Consider the following 20,175-nt stretch of genomic DNA (forward strand, 5'->3'; position numbering starts at 1 on the left):
ACATTAAAAAACATCTTAGATGTACATCTCTGACCATACTAGTTCAGTATCAAGGAGGAAACTGCCATTGCCTTCTGAAATATTTGCTGGTGTCACAGTCAGAAACAGATATCTTGTTAAAATGTGTGTAGGAGGTCTCTAAATAATGTTTACCTTCACTTTGAGCAATTTCTTATCAGGCAAAATGATTTCTGTCTATATTGCAATTGCAGCATTTTCTGTTTGCTTGCTTTTGGCACTCTTTTTATCTGGATGAGATTTTCCTTTTTGTGATATAGTTTATCATTCCCCTTCAAGTGACCTGGTTTGAAGGGTTAATAAGAAAAAAAAGAAAGAAAAAAAAAACAGGAAAAGGAAAAAAATGAGCTCTGTTGAGGATGATGGCTATCATTCTAACTTTTTTCTCCTTATGAAATATTGCGGAGTGGGAGAGATCTGGTTCATAGGCTGTTAACATGGAGCGCAAATCCAAGTGGAGCATGAGGGAAGAGCCATGGGCTTCAAGAGGGGTGCCTAAAGCAACTGGCTGCTAATTATCTTCCTTTTCAAAGGCATGGCCTGCCTCTCTGTGGGCATCCTTCCATGACTGGGGCCAGTCTAAACTGAAGCTTCAGTAGTCCAGCATTAATTCTACTTTTATTAGCTGTATGTCCTTGGGAAATTAGTATACTGAGAAAATGTCTCTCTTGAGAACTTATAAAATTCAGATATAATGTAAATAAGTCACCTGGCATATAATAGATGTTCAATAAATGGAGTCACTATTTAGTAGATACTGTGCTCCACTTTACAGACCCCTTTGATGACAGAAGGATTTATTTCCCTGTTTTGGGAGTGCTGCCGAAGGGTAGGTTTCCATTGTCAGCCCTCTTCAAAACTGCTCCTGACTGAAGAGAATCACCACATCTAAGGTCACACTCCTTCCCAGGGCCATATTGCATCAAATGTCTGAGCTACAGAAGGTTTTAGAGACTCAAACCCTTCACCCCAAGTTGGGCCATTCCAGCATCTCCAGTAGGGAAAGCCAAGGCCTTGTTGTGACTGCATTAGCATAGCCTACTGCCCAATCATGCTTCCTTCACTTCTCCCCCAAGTATTATTCTGACAGCAATCCTGCATGCTAATTATTCTCTCTCTCAGAACCTGCAACACTCTACAACTTATGTGCTTCAATTAATATTGAGGTAAGCCTACCTGAATTTCTTGTTTTCAAAATTAAAGTCCTTTTCATTTTCTAGAATTGACTCTGGTGGAAATTTTGATATGTAATGGAATTTATAAAGTTATGGTCTGAACTCTTAAAATATTGGTTAATCTAGAATGTCATTTGTCAGCCTAAGAATAAAGATACAATTCAGTCTCCTTAGTGCCCTTGGGTGCTTCTCATTGGTCACCAAGTCGCATGCGTAGTGTTGTCCCTTTTCACTGCTGGAAACAGGAATCCCTCCTCCCTGCCTATAGGATGTTTTGGTTCTCTGAGTTCATAAATACCAGTCTTATTTTATGTTTATTGTTACTTTGACCATTTTAAAATTTTATTTATTTTTAAAAATTTTGGTTTGTTCCTACTCTGGCTTTGGAGTTGTACAAAGATACTTGAAGTAAAATAAGAGAGACTTGAACCTGGAAGTCAGTAACTACGGAATGGAATTCTTCAATTGCTAGTTACATGGCTTTGGAAAAGTTACCTTACTGAAGGCTGTTAATATATGGAATGACAATTATGCAAATCACAAAGCTGTGGGGAATGAGACGTGAAATTTTTTGTTATGTAGTCATATACAAATGTGCAATCATGATGGGAAAGGGGATGGTGGGTATATTAATCTTTGGATATCTAGGGTCTTTTAAGAGTTTTATTTAACAACTTTATATAGGTAATAATTGATACACATAAATTACACATATTTAATGTGTACAATTTGATGAGTTTGGACATATGCCAACATCTGTGATACCATCGACAGAATCAAAATAATAAGCATAGGCAACACTCCACAAGTTTCCTTGGGTCTCTTTGGTTTGTTTGTTTTGTTTTTTTGTGGTGAGAATACTTTAGGTGAGATTTAACCTGTTAACAAATTTTGAAATGCACAATAGTGTATTGTTAACTGTAGTAGAGCAGATCTCTAGAACGTACTCATCTTATATAACTTAAGTTTTATACTCATTGAACAACAATTCCTCATACCCTGTATTCCTCAGCCCCTGGCAAGCACTATTGTATTCTCTGCTTCTATGAGTTTTACTAGTTTAGGTACATCATATAAATGGAATCATGCAGTATTTATCCTTCTTCCACTGGCTTATTTTACTTAGCATAATGTCTTCCGGGTTCATACATGCTGTTGCAAAGAGCAGGATTTCCTTTTATTAAAAGTGAGTAATATTCCATTGCATGTGTATAGCACATTTTCTTTATCCATTCATCTGTGCTTGAACACATGGGTTGTTTCCACAACTTGGCTATTGTGAATAATACTGTAATCAATATGAAACTGCAAATATCTCCTTGAGATCCTGATTTTAATCCTTTTAGATGTATACCTAGAAGAGAGATTTTAATCCTTTTAGATGTATACCTAGAAGAAGAGATTGGATCATAAAGTAGTTGTATTTTTATTTTTCTGAGGAACCTTCATACTGTTTTGTATAGTGGCTGAAACAATTTACATTTCCACTAAGAGTTCACAAGGGTTTCTTTTTACCCACATGCTTGTCAACATTTATCTTTTGTTTTGTTTTGTTTTATAAGAGGAACGAGGTGATATCTCATTTAACTTCTGATTCACATTCCCTGATAATTAATGATATTGAGCATCTTTTCATATACCTGTTGGTCATTTGTATGTCATCCTTGGAGAAATGTCTGTTCAAGTCCTTTGCACACTTTAAAACTTGGTTTGTTTGTTTACTTGTTTGTTTTTCTATTGATTTGTAGAAGTTTCTTGTATATTTTGGAAATTAACTGTTTCTCAGATAATGGTTTGTAAATATTTTCTCCAATTCTGTAGGCTGCTTTTTCATTCTGTTGATTGTTTCCTTTGCTGTGTAGAAGCTTTTTTAGTTTGATATAGTCCCACTCGTCTATTTTTGCCCAGGGTTTTAGAGCATGGCAGTGTGGTTTCCTGGGGATTCTGTTTGTAATAGTTTCTGATGAGCATTTGCATAGTGACAATGTCTATGAAGAAAGAGTGGGTCAGTTCAACCCCAGCAACTCATATGGCCAAGAACCCCAGCGCTGAAAGAAGCAGCAGCCAAAGCAGTGAGGAGGGGCAGAAATTGTCAGACAAGTTGCAGTAAGAGAACTTGTATTACTGTCATGACAGGCAGAAGAGACACCTCTGGTAAGTGAGGGGTGTGCTGCAGATACCCACATACAATTCTACTGTGGAAACTTTGACTAAATTACACAAATTTATTAATTATTCAACAAATATTTACTGAGAGTCTATTAGGTGCATGCACCGTACTAGGTGGAGGTTATACAGTGATGATAAAAACAAACACAAACTGCTTTCATGAGATTTTCCCCAAGTGGAAATTTTTTTTTTGCTGTGTTTCTCATCCTTGTATGGGATGGGGAAATTCATCCTAAAAGTGGTGATGGGCTGCAGGTGTTGGGAGAGAGAATCTTGTAGTAGGTTTGAGAAAAACTCACTGACTTGAAAGAACAGCAGATTTCTGTACATGATTTTTCTTTTTGCCATCTCTAAAATGTTCCTCTTTCTCCAGAGCTATCAGTGTTAAGGGGAAAGTGATCAAATATAGCAAGTATAACACTCATTCAAACTGTCCTCATTTCACAGAGATTCTTTTACCATTTGTTTGTTTGTTTTTCTTTTATGTCTTTCTAAGGATCAGTTGAACTTTCTTAAAGAACATCAATCCCTGTACATTTTCTTCAGATTTAGTTTGGAAATAATATGTCAATCATCATATTTTTATGATTCTGGATTTGATTTTTCTGCTTCCCAGAACTCGAATGTTTGGGTTGAATATTCTTGAAAGGAACTGGGAGAATCTTATAATCCCATTCCCCCTGAAACTATCACTTGTCTTTGTAACTGTTTTTGCTACTTTCTAATTATTTACACGTTTATTCTCTTTAATTTCTACCTTTTAGAAATTGATGTGCTTTTCTGTCTATTTATTTACCTGTTTATCCTAGTCTTGGCCCAAGGACATGCTCCCCTAAAATTTCTTCTGTAACAGTTTAGGAAGAGACCATTAATATTTCTGTGCTCAGCATAGCAATACTAGTTCTATTACTTTCCCTCTCTATTATCTTGCCTTGCCATGGGAAAAAAAAAAAAAAAGCCTCTACCACCCACTGGATAGTCTAGAAAACTTTAGAGGAGAGGATTTAGTCTCTGTATTATATCACTGTATTACAGGATTCACATTTACGCTGAGAGCTCAATTGCTATAAACAGCTTCAGGAAGAAGTTACTTAAAAGTGTTCCTAAATAGTATTACTTACTGTTGAGTCAGTTTGTAAGGTACAGTTCTATGTATTTATATGGACACCTAACAATATGATATCTAAAAATATGTTGAACTACATAACTATGTCAATGTACTATATATAACCACATGTAACGACATAAATATATAACTATATTTATATGAATGATTGTCTCTCCAAAATTCATATGCTGAATTTCTAAACCCCAGTGGTTGTAGTTGGAGACGGAGCCTCTAAAGACGTAATTAAAGTAAAATGAGATAGTAAGAATGGGGGCCTGATCTGGTAAGATTAGTGTCCTTGTGAAAAGAGACACCAGAGAGCTTGCTTTCTCTCTCTTTTCCCATACGTGAGCAAAGAGGCCATGTGAGCACACAGCAAGAAAGAGGTCACTTAAAAGCCAGAAGAAGGGGCTTCAGAATGAAACCTACCTTGCTAGAGCCTTGATCTTGGATTTCCTTGCCTCCAGAACTGTGAAAAATAAATTTCTGTTGTTTAAGCCTCCCAGTCTCTCTGTCTATGGTATATTATTATGGCAGCCTGAGTGCACTAATACAATATACTCTCTATATATACATACATACATACATACACACACACACACACACACACACACACACACACACACACACACACAGAGAGAGAGAGAGAATTTTCGAATACTCAGAATGTTATATATCAAGGAATAGCATCAAAAAGTAAATCTCTCTTCCTCACAGCCCTCACTCTGTTTCCTCACCCAGAGGCAATAACCAAACTTAGGTCTATCATATATTCTTTTAGCTATTTCTGAGATATACTTTTGTGTGTTTTCTGTTTCCACTATAGATTTAAGTGATGTCAGTTGGTATTTTCAGAGCAATACCAAGTTCCAAGGGAAGAGATTCAATAGAATCTTAGATTAACAATGATGAAAACAGTAAATTTATTTTCACAATGAAATAAAGGTTACAGAAGTCACTGTGTTATATTCATAGAGGAACTGTGAACCCATTATACAATTAAGCTCAATATCATATATATTTTGAATCAAGTGGAGAGAAGTGCCAGTGATTAATCAGTGCCAGAATTAGTTTGGAATGAATCCCCTGAATGCCTTTTCTCAAGTCCAAAGGAAGGAATTTTCAACACTGGACTATCTCTAGAGGGTGAGTTGAATGTATATTATACCGTAAAAAAAACAGTAAAATTATCTATGTTTAGTTTTAGAATGTAATCAGAGGCCAACCCAGAATGTTCAAGTTTTTATACAGAAAGTATTCTGTTGAGCTTTGGTCTAGATATCTATTTTTGTCAGGAAGCACCTGGTTAGACTAACATAATTAGTGGACAAATAACCTTATGTTTCTCAGAATAAATCCCCAGTAGCATAGTTTAATTACATTACCCCCCACTCCAATGGCATAGAAAGTAAGCCATGCTAGTGGAGGTTGAAAAGAGGTAAAATGGAAGGAGCATAAGAGCAGAAAATGGTGATTTAAGAAAATTCTGGTCATCTTAGCTAATAAAGTTTAGTTTATTTAATAGCAACTATTGTGCCAGTTGCAGACCTAGCTCCTGTCAGTCTATTAGCAGAGGGTACAGATGTTAAACAAATTACACTATATTAATTATAATTACAATAAGCTGAGATGGAGAAGGAGGAGAAACAGAGGGTAGTGGTACATTTTTAACTGTAATTGACTGAGGTTCTGGGCCAGAATTAGGAAAATACCCCTCCCCCGGTTCTGAGACACTCTATGCTCACCTGGAAGTTGGCTGGCAGCAGGAGGGAGACAGCAACTCCAAGACTGGTTATATGGTCAGAGCAATAGAATGGGAATTTATGTATAAGGGAGAAAAGCATTTTCCCTATACAACTAAATTGATAAATTGATCTGGTAGCTTAGTAATTAGTTTCCTATGAATACAAAGATGAATATAGCTAGAGTTCTTGATTTTATAGATACTTGACATTAATTTGGAACTCTACTTGTTTATATGTCAACTTGTTTATAGCACTCTACTAACAAGAAATCAAAAATATGAATCTAAAACAACCAAATAAAAGGCAGGTCAATCAAACAAACAAACCCCAGGATTATATCTCATTCACATTAGGTTCCCATCATGTCTGCACTAACTTGAACAGCTGTGGATTCCTAAACAATTTCCTTAATCCTTCTGTGTCTGAATTTCTCCATCTGTGAGAATGACATACTCACACCTGTCCATATCTAATTTGGTAATCCTAAGTGGCTCCCACAGTCTGATGGAGTCAATTGTCTCACCATAGGATGTGGTGCATGAAGTTGTTTGGTTTGGCATTTTAAGGTTTAACAGTTTGAATATTTTAGCACTTTGATTATGATTTAAAAATACCTTATACTTGTTTTCATTTTACTATAGAGTATTAAAAATTCAGCCAATCACTAAATTTATCAGTTTGAGACCATCTCTTCTTCATTTGTACCCAACATCTCACCTTTCAGGGCCAAGATCTATAAACTCATTATAGATTTTTACAGATCAAGTGGACACTTCAAGCAGCAAAACCATTCACCAAAACAAATAATTATGTTTTCATAGAATTTAAAAATCAATTAGAGAATGTCTACGTATATATGGTGGGTTTTTTTTTTTTTTTTCGGTACGCGGGCCTCTCACTGTTGTGGCCTCTCCCGTTGCGGAGCACAGGCTCCGGACACGCAGGCTCAGTGGCCATGGCTCACGGGCCCAGCCACTCCATGGCATGTGGGCTCTTCCCAGACCGGGGCACGAACCCGTGTCCCCTGCATCGGCAGGTGGACCCTCAACCACTGCGCCACCAGGGAAGCCCTATATAGTGTTTTTGATAAATGTCTACATATGTATTTATATAAATTTGTATATATATTACTGATGAATACTTATATGTATATATGTATGTATATATATAATTTTCAATTACATAAAATTTTATACATGAAGAACTAATACCTCCAGAGTAATTTAAAATATACCTACATTCATATAATATCTGTTGTCTAGCTTCTACATTTAAAAAAATACCAGAAAAATATCTTACCTCGATGTACAAGTCTAAGGAAATAAATAGCTATGTGGTGATTGCTGTCTAGAAAAAACATAGAAATGATGTTTGTGTAACAGAAGTTAATAACTTAGAATTTTCTTTTATCTTGAACATAATTACACTAAAAAATTCCACACTTATGGAAATTTGTAGTTTGCAAGAGTGACTGACCAAAGTTGTGAGATAAAAAGAAAATATATTTTTTTGCTCACAATTAAGACAGAAAAATGAATTAAATCAAGATGGCTCATGGCTTACTTTTCATGATTTGTTGGTGAAAATCTTGGAATCTAAGAAATCATTTTAAGGTTCAGTGTTGCAAACTTTAAGATGCCTGCACTTAGGGAAGTTTTGCTTTATTAGGTATGTATAATATATCCTCAGTAATTCTTACATGTATATAAGTGGCAAATTACAATTGTAGACTGAAGTTTCCCTTAACATCTGAATACCTGATGAAAAGACCTTTGGAAGGGCATGCAAATTGTTATTTGTCTTAAGAAAAGCATATTTAAGAATGTAAATATCATAGAAGAGATAGCCAATTATATTTATTAGTCTACCCCCCTAAAATAGAAGAATATTGTTGTTTCTTTAGCAACAAGAGGAACACATTAGTTTAAATAATTTTTGAGATTATGGTAATATATTTTTTCTCATAATGAATGTTGTTAAACATCAGAATGAAATACTAGGGAAATTTTATATAAATTCTTCAAAGTCTTTTTCATTTATTCAGTGTCTATGCTAGGACCTGGGAATAATATTTTTATCAAAAAATACAAAGTACCTACTAAAACTCCCCCTAGAATTTTAGCATTGTCTGCCAAATAAAATATAAAGACCAAATGGTAAAGGTAAAAAATGGACAAATTTATTAGACTGTCCAAAATCTAAAACACCGTCAAGCAACACTAACTCTCACTACTGCTGGGCATGCAAAATGGTCCAGTCAGTTTGAAATTTAGTTGAGTTGTTTCTTACAAAACTGAAAATACTCTTACTTTATGACCCAGTAATTGCATTTGTTGGTATTTGCCGAAATGAACTGAAAATTTCTGTCCACATAAAAACATGTGCACAAATCTTTATAGGAGCCTTATCCATAATTGCCAAAAGTTGGAAGCAACCAATATGCCCTTCAATAGGTAAATGGATAAACAAAAACTGTGGTACATCCATATAATGAAATATCTTTCAGCCATAAAAAAATGAATTATCAAGCCACAAATAGAAATAGAGAGAGATGAACAGGTGGAGAATAAGGGATTTTTAAGGTAGGGAAACTATTCTGTATGATACTGTAATGGTGTATCCATGCCATTGTACATTTGTCAAAACCCATAGAATGTACAACACAACGAGTAAACCTTAACTCTAACTGTGAGCACTAGTTGATAATATATCAATATTGGCTCATTAATTGTAACAAATGTACCACCATAATGCTTGATATTATTAATAAGAGAAACTGGGTTCTGGGGGAAAGGTAGTATAAGGGAACTCTTTATTTTCTATTCAATTTTTTTCATAAGCCTAAAACTGCTCAAAAAAGAAAGTCTATTAGTTAAATACTATAGTAAATCTTATAGTATTCTCTCCACTTTCATGTGTTTAAAAATTTTCATAATAAAGTTTTAAACATGATATTAAAAATGAAACAAAACAGTGATATTACTGCACAATGTGAGATTGGTTTTTCTCCCCTCATCTGCTTGTGATGGACAATAAAATGGTACTACTTCTGTACCTGAAGAAGTGAGGACTTACTCCAATGTATGAGCTGTGTGTTTTTCATGATGTCCTTTATCAGGTTGATAAAGTTATATTCTGTTCCTACTTAATTAAGTGCTTTATCATAAAAATGTGCTGTATTTTGTAAAATGTCTTTTCCGTGTGGGATTATCATCAGATTTTTACCTTTATTTCATTCAAGTTAAACCAAACTCACTCTCGGGATAAATCCCTTTACATCATTGTGTATAATACTGTTACTGAGTACAAGCTCGCACTCCTTGTCTTGAGACAGGCCAATATATCGAGGGTCAAGGTGTTGGGGAAAGGAATAGTGACTTTTATTCAGAAAGCCAGCTTACCAAGATGGTGACTAGTGTCATAAAGAACCATCTTCTCTGAGTTTGAAGAGTTAGAATTCAGGCTTCTTTTATACTAAAAGGAGAGGAGGGGTGGCTGGTTGTACCAGACTTCTTGGTATTTGCCAAACCCTGGAGGGAATGTGATAAACCTTTGATCTGGCAGCTGTCCATGTAGGTCTGGTCGTGATGTTCCTGTAAACCTTCAACAAGACAAATGTTATTTTCTGTTATGAAACTTTTTATCGCTGTATAAATAAAAAGTGTTATGGCTTTACATGTCAAGCCTGGGAGACAGAGCCTTGAGAAAGGGCTCTCATGTATATTTCAGGCTATTGGCAACATTCTTTTACTGATTGAGGAAACAAAGGTGCAGAGCCATCATGACTAACTAAGCACAGGCAACAGAGCACAAATATTAGAGCTAAAGAAATAGGTCCAATATGGACAGTTTGTTTTCTGTGACAATACTTTTAATATGGTGCTGGATTCAGTGCTGTAGCATTTTATTCAGGATTTAAATAACTATATTCCTAAGGGATGTTGTCCTGAAGTTTTCTTCTATTATGATATCTTTGTCTGGTTTTGTCTTCAGTGTAAAACTGACCTCATAGAACTTGACACAATGTGTTCCTTCCTATCCTATATTTTGGAAAATGTTATGAAGGATTGGTATTAATTATTTTATGATTGGTAGAATTCACTGGTAGACCAGTGAAGCTGTCTCGGCCTGGACTATTTATTAGGGAAGTTTTTTATTACTAATCCAATTACTTTACTTGTTATAAATCAGTTCAGATTTTCTAATTCTTCTTCAGTCAGTTTTAGTAATTTGTGTCTTATAGAAATGAGTCCATTTCATCTCAGTTATATACTTTGTTGGCATACATATATTCATAGTATGCCCTTATAATCTTTTTAATTATTTGATAATTCTTGTATGGTTATTAAAAATGTTCTCTCTTTCCTTCTTTGAAATGCCTGTCTTTTTCTTAGTCAGTGTAGCTGAAATTTATTTTTTAATTTGTTCATCTTTTCATAGAACTATCTTTTATATATATTGATTTTCCCTATAGTTTTTCTACGCTTAATGTCATTAATTTCTGTTGTATTTTTTTATTATTTCCTTCTTTCTGCTTGCTGTAGATTTAGTTTGCCTTTCTTTTTATACTGTCTTTCATTTTTTTTTACATTAAAAGCAATATCACTTTTTTTTAACATCTTTATTGGAGTAAATTTCTTTACAATGGTGTGTTAGTTTCTGCTTTATAACAAAGTGAATCAGTTATACATAAACATATGTCCCCATATCTCTACCCTCTTGCATCTCCCTCCCTCCTACCCTCCCTATCCCACCCCTCTAGGTGGTCACAAAGCACCGAGCTGATCTCCCTGTGCTATGCGGCTGCTTCCCACTAGCCATCTATTTTACGTTTGCTAGTGTATATATCTCCATGCCACTGTGTCACTGTCCCACCTTACCCTTTCCCCTCCCCGTATCCTCAAGTCCATTCTCTAGTAGGTCTGCATCTTTATTCCTGTCTTGCCCCTAGAATCTTCTGATCTTTTTTTTTTTATATGTGTTACCTTATGGTATTTGTTTTTATCTAACTTACTTCACTCTGTAAGATAGTCTCTAGGTCCATCCACCTCACTACAAATAACTCAGTTTTGTTCTTTTTATGGCTAAGTAATATTCCATTATATATATGTGCCACATCCTCTTTATCCATTCATCTGTCGATGGACACTTAGGTTGCTTCCATATCCTGGCTATTGTAAATAGAGCTGCAATGAAAATTTCGGTACATGACTCTTTTTGAATTATGGTTTTCTCAGGGTATATGCCCAGTAGTGGGATTGCTGGGTCGTATGGTAGTTCTATTTTTAGTTTTTTTAAGGAACCTCCACACTGTTCTCCATAGTGGCTGTATAAATTTACATTCCCACCAACAGTGCAAGAGGGTTCCCTTTTCTCCACACCCTTTCCAGCATTTACTGTTTGTAGATTTTTTCATAATGGCCATACTTACTGGTTTGAGATGATATCTCATTGTAGTTTATTTGCATTTCTCTAATGATTAATGATGTTGAGCATTCTTTCATGTGTTTGTTGGCAATCTTTATGTCTTCTTTGGAGAAATGTCTATTTAGGTCTTCTGCCCATTTTGGGATTAGGTTGTTTGTTTTTTGGATATTGAACTGCATAAGCTGCTTGTAAATTTTGGAGATTAATCCTTTGTCAGTTGCTTCATTGGCCAATATTTTCTCCCATTCTGAGGATTGTCTTTCCATCTTATGGTTTCCTTTGCTGTGCAAAAGCTTTTAAGTTTCATTAGGTCCCATTTGTTTATTTTTGTTTTTATTTCCATTTCTCTAGGAGGTGGGTCAAAAAGGATCTTGCTGTGATTTATGTCATAGAGTGTTCTGCCTATGTTTTCCTTTAATGGTTTGATGGTGTCTGGCCTTACATTTAGGTCTTTAATCCATTTTGAGTTTATTTTTGTGTATGGGTTAGGGAGTGTTCTAATTTCATTCTTTTACATGTAGCTATCCAGTTTTCCCAGCACCACTTATTGAAGAGGCTGTCCTTTCTCCACTGTACATTCCTGCCTCCTTTATCAAAGATAAGGTGACCATATGTGCGTGGGTTTATCTCTGGGCTTTCTATCCTGTTCCATTGATCTATCTTTCTGTTTTTGTGCCAGTACCATACTGTCTTGATTACTGTAGCTTTGTAGTATAGTCTGAAGTCAGGGAGCCTGATTCCTCCAGCTCCTTTTTTCGTTCTCAAGATTGCTTTGGCTATTCGGGGTCTTTTGTGTTTCCATACAAATTGTGAAATTTTTTGTTCTAGTTCTGTGAAAAATGCCAGTGGTGGTTTGATAGGGATTGCATTGAATCTGTAGATTGCTTTGGGTAGTAGAGTCATTTTCACAATGTTGATTCTTCCAATCCAAGAACATGGTATATCTCTCTATCTGTTTGTGTCATCTTTAATTTCTTTCATCAGTGTCTTATAATTTTCTACATACAGGTCTTTTGTCTCCTTAGGTAGGTTTATTCCTAGATATTTTATTCTTTTTGTTGCAATGGTAAATGGGAGTGTTTTCTTGATTTCACTTTCAGATTTTTCATCATTAGTGTATAGGAATGCCAGAGATTTCTGTGCATTAATTTTGTATCCTGCTACTTTACCAAATTCAGTGATTAGCCCTAGTAGCTTTCTGGTAGCATCTTTAGGATTCTCTACGTATAGTATCATGTCATCTACAAACAGTGACAGCTATATTTCTTCTTTTAAGATTTTGATTCCTTTTATTTCCTTTTCTTCTCTATTTGCTGTGGCTAAAACTACGTTGAATAAGAGTGGTGAGAATGGGCAAGCTTGTCTTGTTCCTGATCTTAGTGGAATTGGTTTCAATTTTTCACCACTGACATGATGTTGGCTGTGGGTTTGTCATATATGGCCTTTATTATGTTGAGGAAAGTTCCCTCTATGCCTACTTTCTGCAGGGTTTTTATCATAAATGGGTGTTGAATTTTGTCAAAATATTTCCTTGCATCTATTGAGATAATCATATGGTTTTTCTCCTTCAATTTGTTAATATGGTGTATCACGTTGATTTATTTGTGTATATTGACAAATCCTTGCATTCCTGGGATAAACCCCACTTGATCATAGTGTATGATCCTTCTAATGTGCTGTTGGATTCTGTTTGCTAGTAGTTTGTTGAGGATTTTTGCATCTATGTTCATCAGTGATATTGGCCTGTAGTTTTCTTTCTTTGTGACATCTTTGTCTGGTTTTGGTATCAGAGTGATGGTGGCCTCATAGAATGAGTTTGGGAGTGTTACTTCCTCTGCTATACTTTGAAAAAGTTTGAGGATAGGTGTTCACTTTTCTCTAAATGTTTGATAGAATTCGCCTGTGAAGCCATCTGATCCTGGGCTTTTGGTTGTTGGAAGATTTTTTAATCACAGTTTCAATTTCAATGCTTGTGATTGGTCTGTTCATATTTTCTATTTCTTCCTGATTCAGTCTCTGCAGGTTGTTCATTTCTAAGAATTTGTCCATTTCTTCCAGGTTGTCCTTTTTATTGATATATCGTTGCTTGTAGTAATCTCTCCTGATCTTTTGTATTTCTGCAGTGTCAGTTGTTACTTCTCCTTTTTCATTTCTAATTCTATTGATTTGAGTCTTCTACCTTTTTATCTTGATGAGTCTGGCTAATGGTTTATCAATTTTGTTTATCTTCTCAAAGAACCAGCTTTTAGTTTCATTGATTTTTGCTATTGTTTCCTTCATTTCTTTTTCATTTATTTCTGATCTGATCTTTATGATTTCTTTCATTTTGCTAACTTTGTGGGGTTTTTTTTCTTCTTTCTCTAATTGCTTTAGGTGTAAGATTAGGTTGTTTATTTGAGGTGTTTCTTCTTTCTTAAGGTAGGCTTGTATAGCTATACACTTCCCTCTTAGGGCAGCTTTTGCTGCATCCCATAGGTTTTGGGTCCTTGTGTTTTCATTGTCATTTGTTTCTAGGTATTTTTTGATTTCCTCTTTGATTTCTTCAATGATTTCTTAGTTATTAAGTAGTGTGTTGTTTAGCCTCCATCTGTTTGTATTTCTTACAGATTTTTTCCTGTAATTGATATCTAGTCTCATAGCATTGTGGTTGGAAAAGATACTTGATACAATTTCAGTTTTCTTAAATTTACCAAGGCTTGATTTGTGACCCAAGATATGATGTATCCTGGAGAATGTTCCATGAGCACTTGAGAAGAAAGTGTATTCTGTTGGTTTGGGATGCAATGTCCTATATATATCATTAAGTCCATCTTGTTTAATGTATCATTTAAAGCTTGTGTTTCCTTAGTTATTTTTATTTTGGATGATCTGTCCATTGGTGAAAGTGGGGTGTTAACGTCCCCTACTAATTGTGTTCCTGATTGTGTTCCTGTCGATTTCCCCTTTTATGGCTGGTAGTATTTGCCTTATGTTTTGAGGTGCTCCTTTGTTGGGTGCATAAATATTTACAATTTTTATGTCTTCTTCTTGGTTTGATTCCTTGATCATTATGTAGTGTCCTTGTTTGTCTCTTGTAATTCTCTTTGTTTTAACGTCTATTTTGTCTAAATGAGAATTGCTACTCGAACTTTGTTTTGTTTTCCATTTGCATGGAATATCTTTTTCCATCCCCTCACTTTCAGTTTGTATGTGTCCCTAGGTCTGAAGTGGGACTCTTGTAGACAGCATATATATGGGTCTTGTTTTTGTTTCCATTCAGCCACTCTATGTCTTTTGGTTGGAGCATTTAATTCATTTACATTTAAAGTAATTATCGATATGTATGTTCCTATTACCATTTTCTTAATTGTTTGAGGTTTATTATTGTAGGTCTTTTCCTTCTCTTGTGTTTCCTGCCTAGAGAAGTTCCTTTCGCAGTTTTTGTAAAGCTGGTTTGGAGGTGCTGAATTCTCTTATCTTTTGTTTGTCTGTAAAGCTTTTAATTTCTCTGTCAAATCTGAATGAGATCCTTGCTGGGTAGAGTAATCTTGGTTGTAGGTTTTTCCCTTTTATCACTTTAAATATGTCCTGCCACTCCCTTTGGGCTTGCAGAGTTTCTGCTGAAAGATCAGTTGTTAACCTTATGGGGATTCCCTTATATGTTACTTGTTGTTTTGCCCTTGCTGCTTTTAATATTTCTTCTTTGTATTTAATTTTTGATAGTTTGATTAATATGTGTCTTGGCATGTTTCTCCTTGGATCTATCCTGTATGGGACTCTCTGTGCTTCCTGGACTTGATTAACTATTTTGTTTCCCATATTAGGGAAATTTTCAACTATATTCACTTCAAATATTTTCTCAGTCCATTTATTTTTCTCTTCTTCTTCTGGGACCACTATAATTAGAATGTTGGTGCATTTAATGTTGTCCCAGAGGTCTGTGAGACTGTGCTCAATTCTTTTCATTCCTTTTTCTTTATTCTGCTCTGCAGTAGTTATTTCCACTATTTTATCTTCCAGGTCACTTAATCGCTCTTCTGCCTCAGTTATTCTGCTGTTGATCCCTTCTAGAGATATTTAAATTTCATTTATTGTGTTATTCATCTCTGTTTGCTTTTAGTTCTTCTAGGTCCTTGTTAAATGTTTCATGTATTTTCTCCATTCTATTTCCAAGATTTTGGATCATCTTTACTGTCATTTCTTGGAATTCTTTTTCAAGTAGACTGCCTATTTTCTCTTCACTTGTTAGGTCTGGTGGATTTTTGCCTTGCTCCTTCATCTGCTGTGTGTTTCTCTGTCTTCTCATTTTGGTTAACTTACTGTGTTTGGGGTCTCCTTTTTGCAGTCTGCAGGTTCGTAGTTTCTGTTGTTTTCGGTGTCTGTCCCCAGTGGCTAAGGTTGGTTCAGTGAGTTGTGTAGGCTTCCTGGTGGAGGGGACTAGTGCCTGTATTCTGGTGGATGAGGCTGGATCTTGTCTTTCTGGTGGGCAGGTCCACATCTGTTGGAGTGTTTTGGGGTGTCTGTGGCCTTATTATGATTTTAGGCAACCTCTGTGCTAATGGATGGGGTCGTGTTCCTGTCTTGCTAATTGTTTGGCATATGGTGTCCTGCACTGTAACTTGCTGGTCATTGAGTGGAGCTGGGTCTTGACATTGAGATGGAGATCTCTGGGAGATTTTCACTGTTTGATATTATGTGGAGCTGCAAGGTCTCTTTTGGACTAGTGTCCTGAACTTGGGTCTCCCACCTCAGTGGCAGAACCCTGATGCCTGGCTCGAGCACTAAGAACCTGTCCTCCACACAGCTCAGAATAAAACGGAGAAAAAGGAAAGAAAGAAAGAGGATGATAAAATAACATAAAATAAAATAAAGTAAAATAAAATAAAGTTATTGAAATAAAAAATAATTTTTAAGACAAAAATTTTTTTAAGTAAAATAAAAGGACAGGTAGAAACCTAGGACAAATGGTTAACCAAAGCAACAGACAAAATCACACACAGAAGCATACACATTTACACTCAAAAACGGTGAAAAAGGGAAAAAATATATATATATCATTGCTCCCAAAGTACACCTCCTCACTTTCAGATGATTCGTTGTCTATTCAGTTATTTCACAGATGCAGGGTACATCACGTTGACTGTGCAGATTTAATCTGCTGCGCCTGAGCCTGCTGGGCGAGATTTCCCTTTCTCTTCTTTGTTCGCACAGCTCCTGGGGTTCAGCTTTGGATTTGGACCCGCCTCTGTGTGTAGGTCACGTGAGGGCATTTGTTCTTTGCTCAGACAGGAGGGTGTTAAAGGAGCAGCTGATTCTGGGGCTCCAGCTCACTCATGCCAGAGGAAGGGAGGGTGGGTTACGGTGTGCAGGGTGATCCTGTGGCGGCAGCAGCCAGTGTGACGTTGCAGCAGCCTGAGGTGCGCCGTGTGTTCTCCCGGGGAAGTTGTCCCTGGATCACTGACCCTGCAGTGGTGGGCTGCACAGGCTCCCGGGAGGGAAGGTGTGGAGAGTGACCTCTGCTTGTACACAGTGTTCTTGGTGGCGGCAGCAGCAGCCTTAGCGTCTCATGCCCATGTCTGTGGTCCGAGCTGATAGCTGCAGCTCGCGCCTGTCTCGGGAGCTCCTTTAAGCGGTGCTCGTGCACCAGGAAACAAAGAGGTAAGAAAAAGTCTCTTGCTTCTTCGGCAGCTCCAGACCTTTTCCCGGACTCCCTCCCGGCTAGCCGTGGTGCACTAACCCCCTGCAGGCTGTGTTCACGCAGCCAACCCCAGTACTCTCCTTGCGATCTGACCGAAGCCTGAGCTTCAGCTCCCAGTCCCCGCACACCCCGGCGGGTGAGCAGACAAGCCTCTCGGGCTGGTGAGTGCTGGTCTGCACATATCCTCTGTGCAGGAATCTATCCGCTTTGCCCTCCACACTCCTGTTGCTGCGCTCTCCTCTGTGGCTCTGAAGCTTACCCACCTCCGCCACCCGCAGCCTCTGCCCGTGAAGGGGCTTCCTCCTTCACAGCTCCCTCCCACTGGTGCGGGTCCCATCCCTATTCTTTGTCTCTGTTTTTTCTTTTGCCCTACCCAGGTACGTGGGGAGTTTCTTGCATTTTGGGAGGTCTGAGGTCTTCTGCCAGCGCCCAGTAGGTGTTCTGTAGTAGTTGTTCCACATGTAGATGTATTTCTGATGTACTTGTGGGGAGGAAGGTGATCTCCGCGTCTTACTCTCCCACCATCTTGAAGCTCCTCCTATGGAGTCTTAAGGTGGAAGTTTAAGGTACTGATTTGAGATCTTTCTTTCTTTTATTAATGGAGGCTTTTATAGCTGTCAATTTCCCTCTAAGAACTGCTTAAGCTGCATAATATAAGTCTTGCTACGCTGTGTGTTCATTTTCATTCATGTCAATGTATTTTATAATTTGCCTTGTGATTTTTTCTTTGACTTAGTTGTTATTTAGGGGTGTACTGTTTAATTTTCTCATATTTTCGAATTTTCAAAATGTTCTTTTACATATTTCAATGTAAATTCAATTATGGTTAGAAAACATACTTTATTTGATTTAAATACCTTTAAATCTATTGAGGTTTGTTTCACAACCTAGCATATGGTCTATTTTTGAATATGTTTCAGGCATGCATGGGAAAAATGTATGTTCAGCTGTTTGGAGTGGAATATTATATATATTTTAGAAAAATCTTGGTTGGTTTATAATGTTGTTCAAGTCTCCTATGTCCTTGTTGATCATCTGCCCATTTGTTCTGTCTATTATTGAAAGCAGGGTATTGACTATTATTTTTAAACTGTCTGTGTATCTCCCTTTAATTCTGTCAGTTTTGTTGCATGGATTTTGGGGCATGGTTGTTAGGGTTATATATATATTTATAGTTTTTCATCCTGCTTGATAGCTTGAATTTTTTATCGTTATCATTGTAAAGGATCATTATAAATGTTTCTCTTTATCTATAGTAACACATTTTAAATTAAATTCTATTTTGATATAATAGTTATTCCAACTTTATAGTTACTGTTTGCATTATACATGGTGCCCCATTCTTTTACATAAAAGTATTTGAATCTTTGATATAAAGTGTCTCCTGCATGCAGCATAAAATTATATCATGTTTACTCATCCAGTCGAACAATCTCTGCCTTTTGATTACCTTGTTTAATTCATTCATATCTGATGATATTAATATGGTTGGATTTTTCTCTGCCATTTGTCTTTTTTTATCTTGTTTAACTGCTGTCTTTTGCCTCCAGAAAATTTTCTTTAATGTAACATTTTAATTCCTTCAATATTTTTTGCTACCCTTTTTGAGTGATTTTCTTATTGGTTGCTCTTGGGTTTACAGTGTTCATGTTAATATATCAGAAATTACTTCAATTATATACTAATTTAATTTCAGTGAGATTTAGAAATGGAACTCCTATGTAACTCTATGCCCTACTCTTGTGTTTGTGCTATTATTATTATAATACCTTTTACATGTATCTATTTTACAAACCTCCAGGTGTACTTTTATATTTAATATATATTTTTTATATCCTTTAAAGAAGCTGAGAGAAGAAAGGAGACCAAATACGCACACACATACATATATATGTATGTAATATATATAAACATATATATATATTATATACATATTGGGTTGTTTTTGGCAGTACCACACTTTTAAAATTATTTATTTATTTTTGGCTGCATTGGATCTTTGCTGCTGCACGTGGGCTTTCTCTAGTTGCATCGAATGGGGGCTACTCTTCATTGTGGTGCACAGGCTGCTCATTGTGGTGGCTTCTCTTGTTGTGGAGCACGGGCTCTAGGGTGCGCGGGCTTCAACAGTCATGGCTCATGGGCTCTAGAGCGCAGGCTCAGTAGTTGCAGTGCATGTGCTTAGTTGCTCCGCGGCATGTGGAATCTTCCCAGACCAGGACTTGAACCCGTGTCCCCTGCATTGTCAGATTCTTAACCACTGCGCCACCAGGGAAACCCCTATATATTGTTTTATGATACTTATTTTAAAATCAATTGGGAGAAGAAGAAGAAATATACAGTGGTGTAGTCTTTTACCATCACTTTCATAATTGCCTTTGCTAATTATCTTTTGTGTGTGTATAAATCAAATTACCGTATGATGTATTTGCTTTCAGCCTAAAAAGCTTCCTTCAAGAAAAAAGCTATTGCTATAGAATTGGTCTGCTAGCAGTGAATTCTTTCACTTATTGTTTATGTGGGAATCTTAATCTCACCTTCAATTTTAAAAGATAAAATTACTGGATGTAATATTCTTTGTTAACAATCGTTTTCACCATTGTGAATATATTATCTCACTACCTTTGATCTTAGCTGTTTCTGATGAAAAGTCAGCTGTTAATTTTGCTTGAGTTCCTCTGTAGCTGACAAGTTACTTTTTTCTTGCTGCCTTAAAGATTTTCTCTTTATCTTTCAACATTTTGACTATGATGTGGCTGGGTATGGATCTATTTGTATTTGGCCTACTTGGATTTCATTATGCTGCTTCAATGTGTAGCCCAATGTCTTCCATCAGATTTTGAAAATTTTGACAAC

The sequence above is a fragment of the Neophocaena asiaeorientalis genome, unplaced genomic scaffold (assembly GCF_003031525.2).
Source record: "Neophocaena asiaeorientalis asiaeorientalis breed wild unplaced genomic scaffold, Neophocaena_asiaeorientalis_V1.1 scaffold288, whole genome shotgun sequence".
NCBI lineage: Eukaryota > Metazoa > Chordata > Mammalia > Artiodactyla > Phocoenidae > Neophocaena > Neophocaena asiaeorientalis.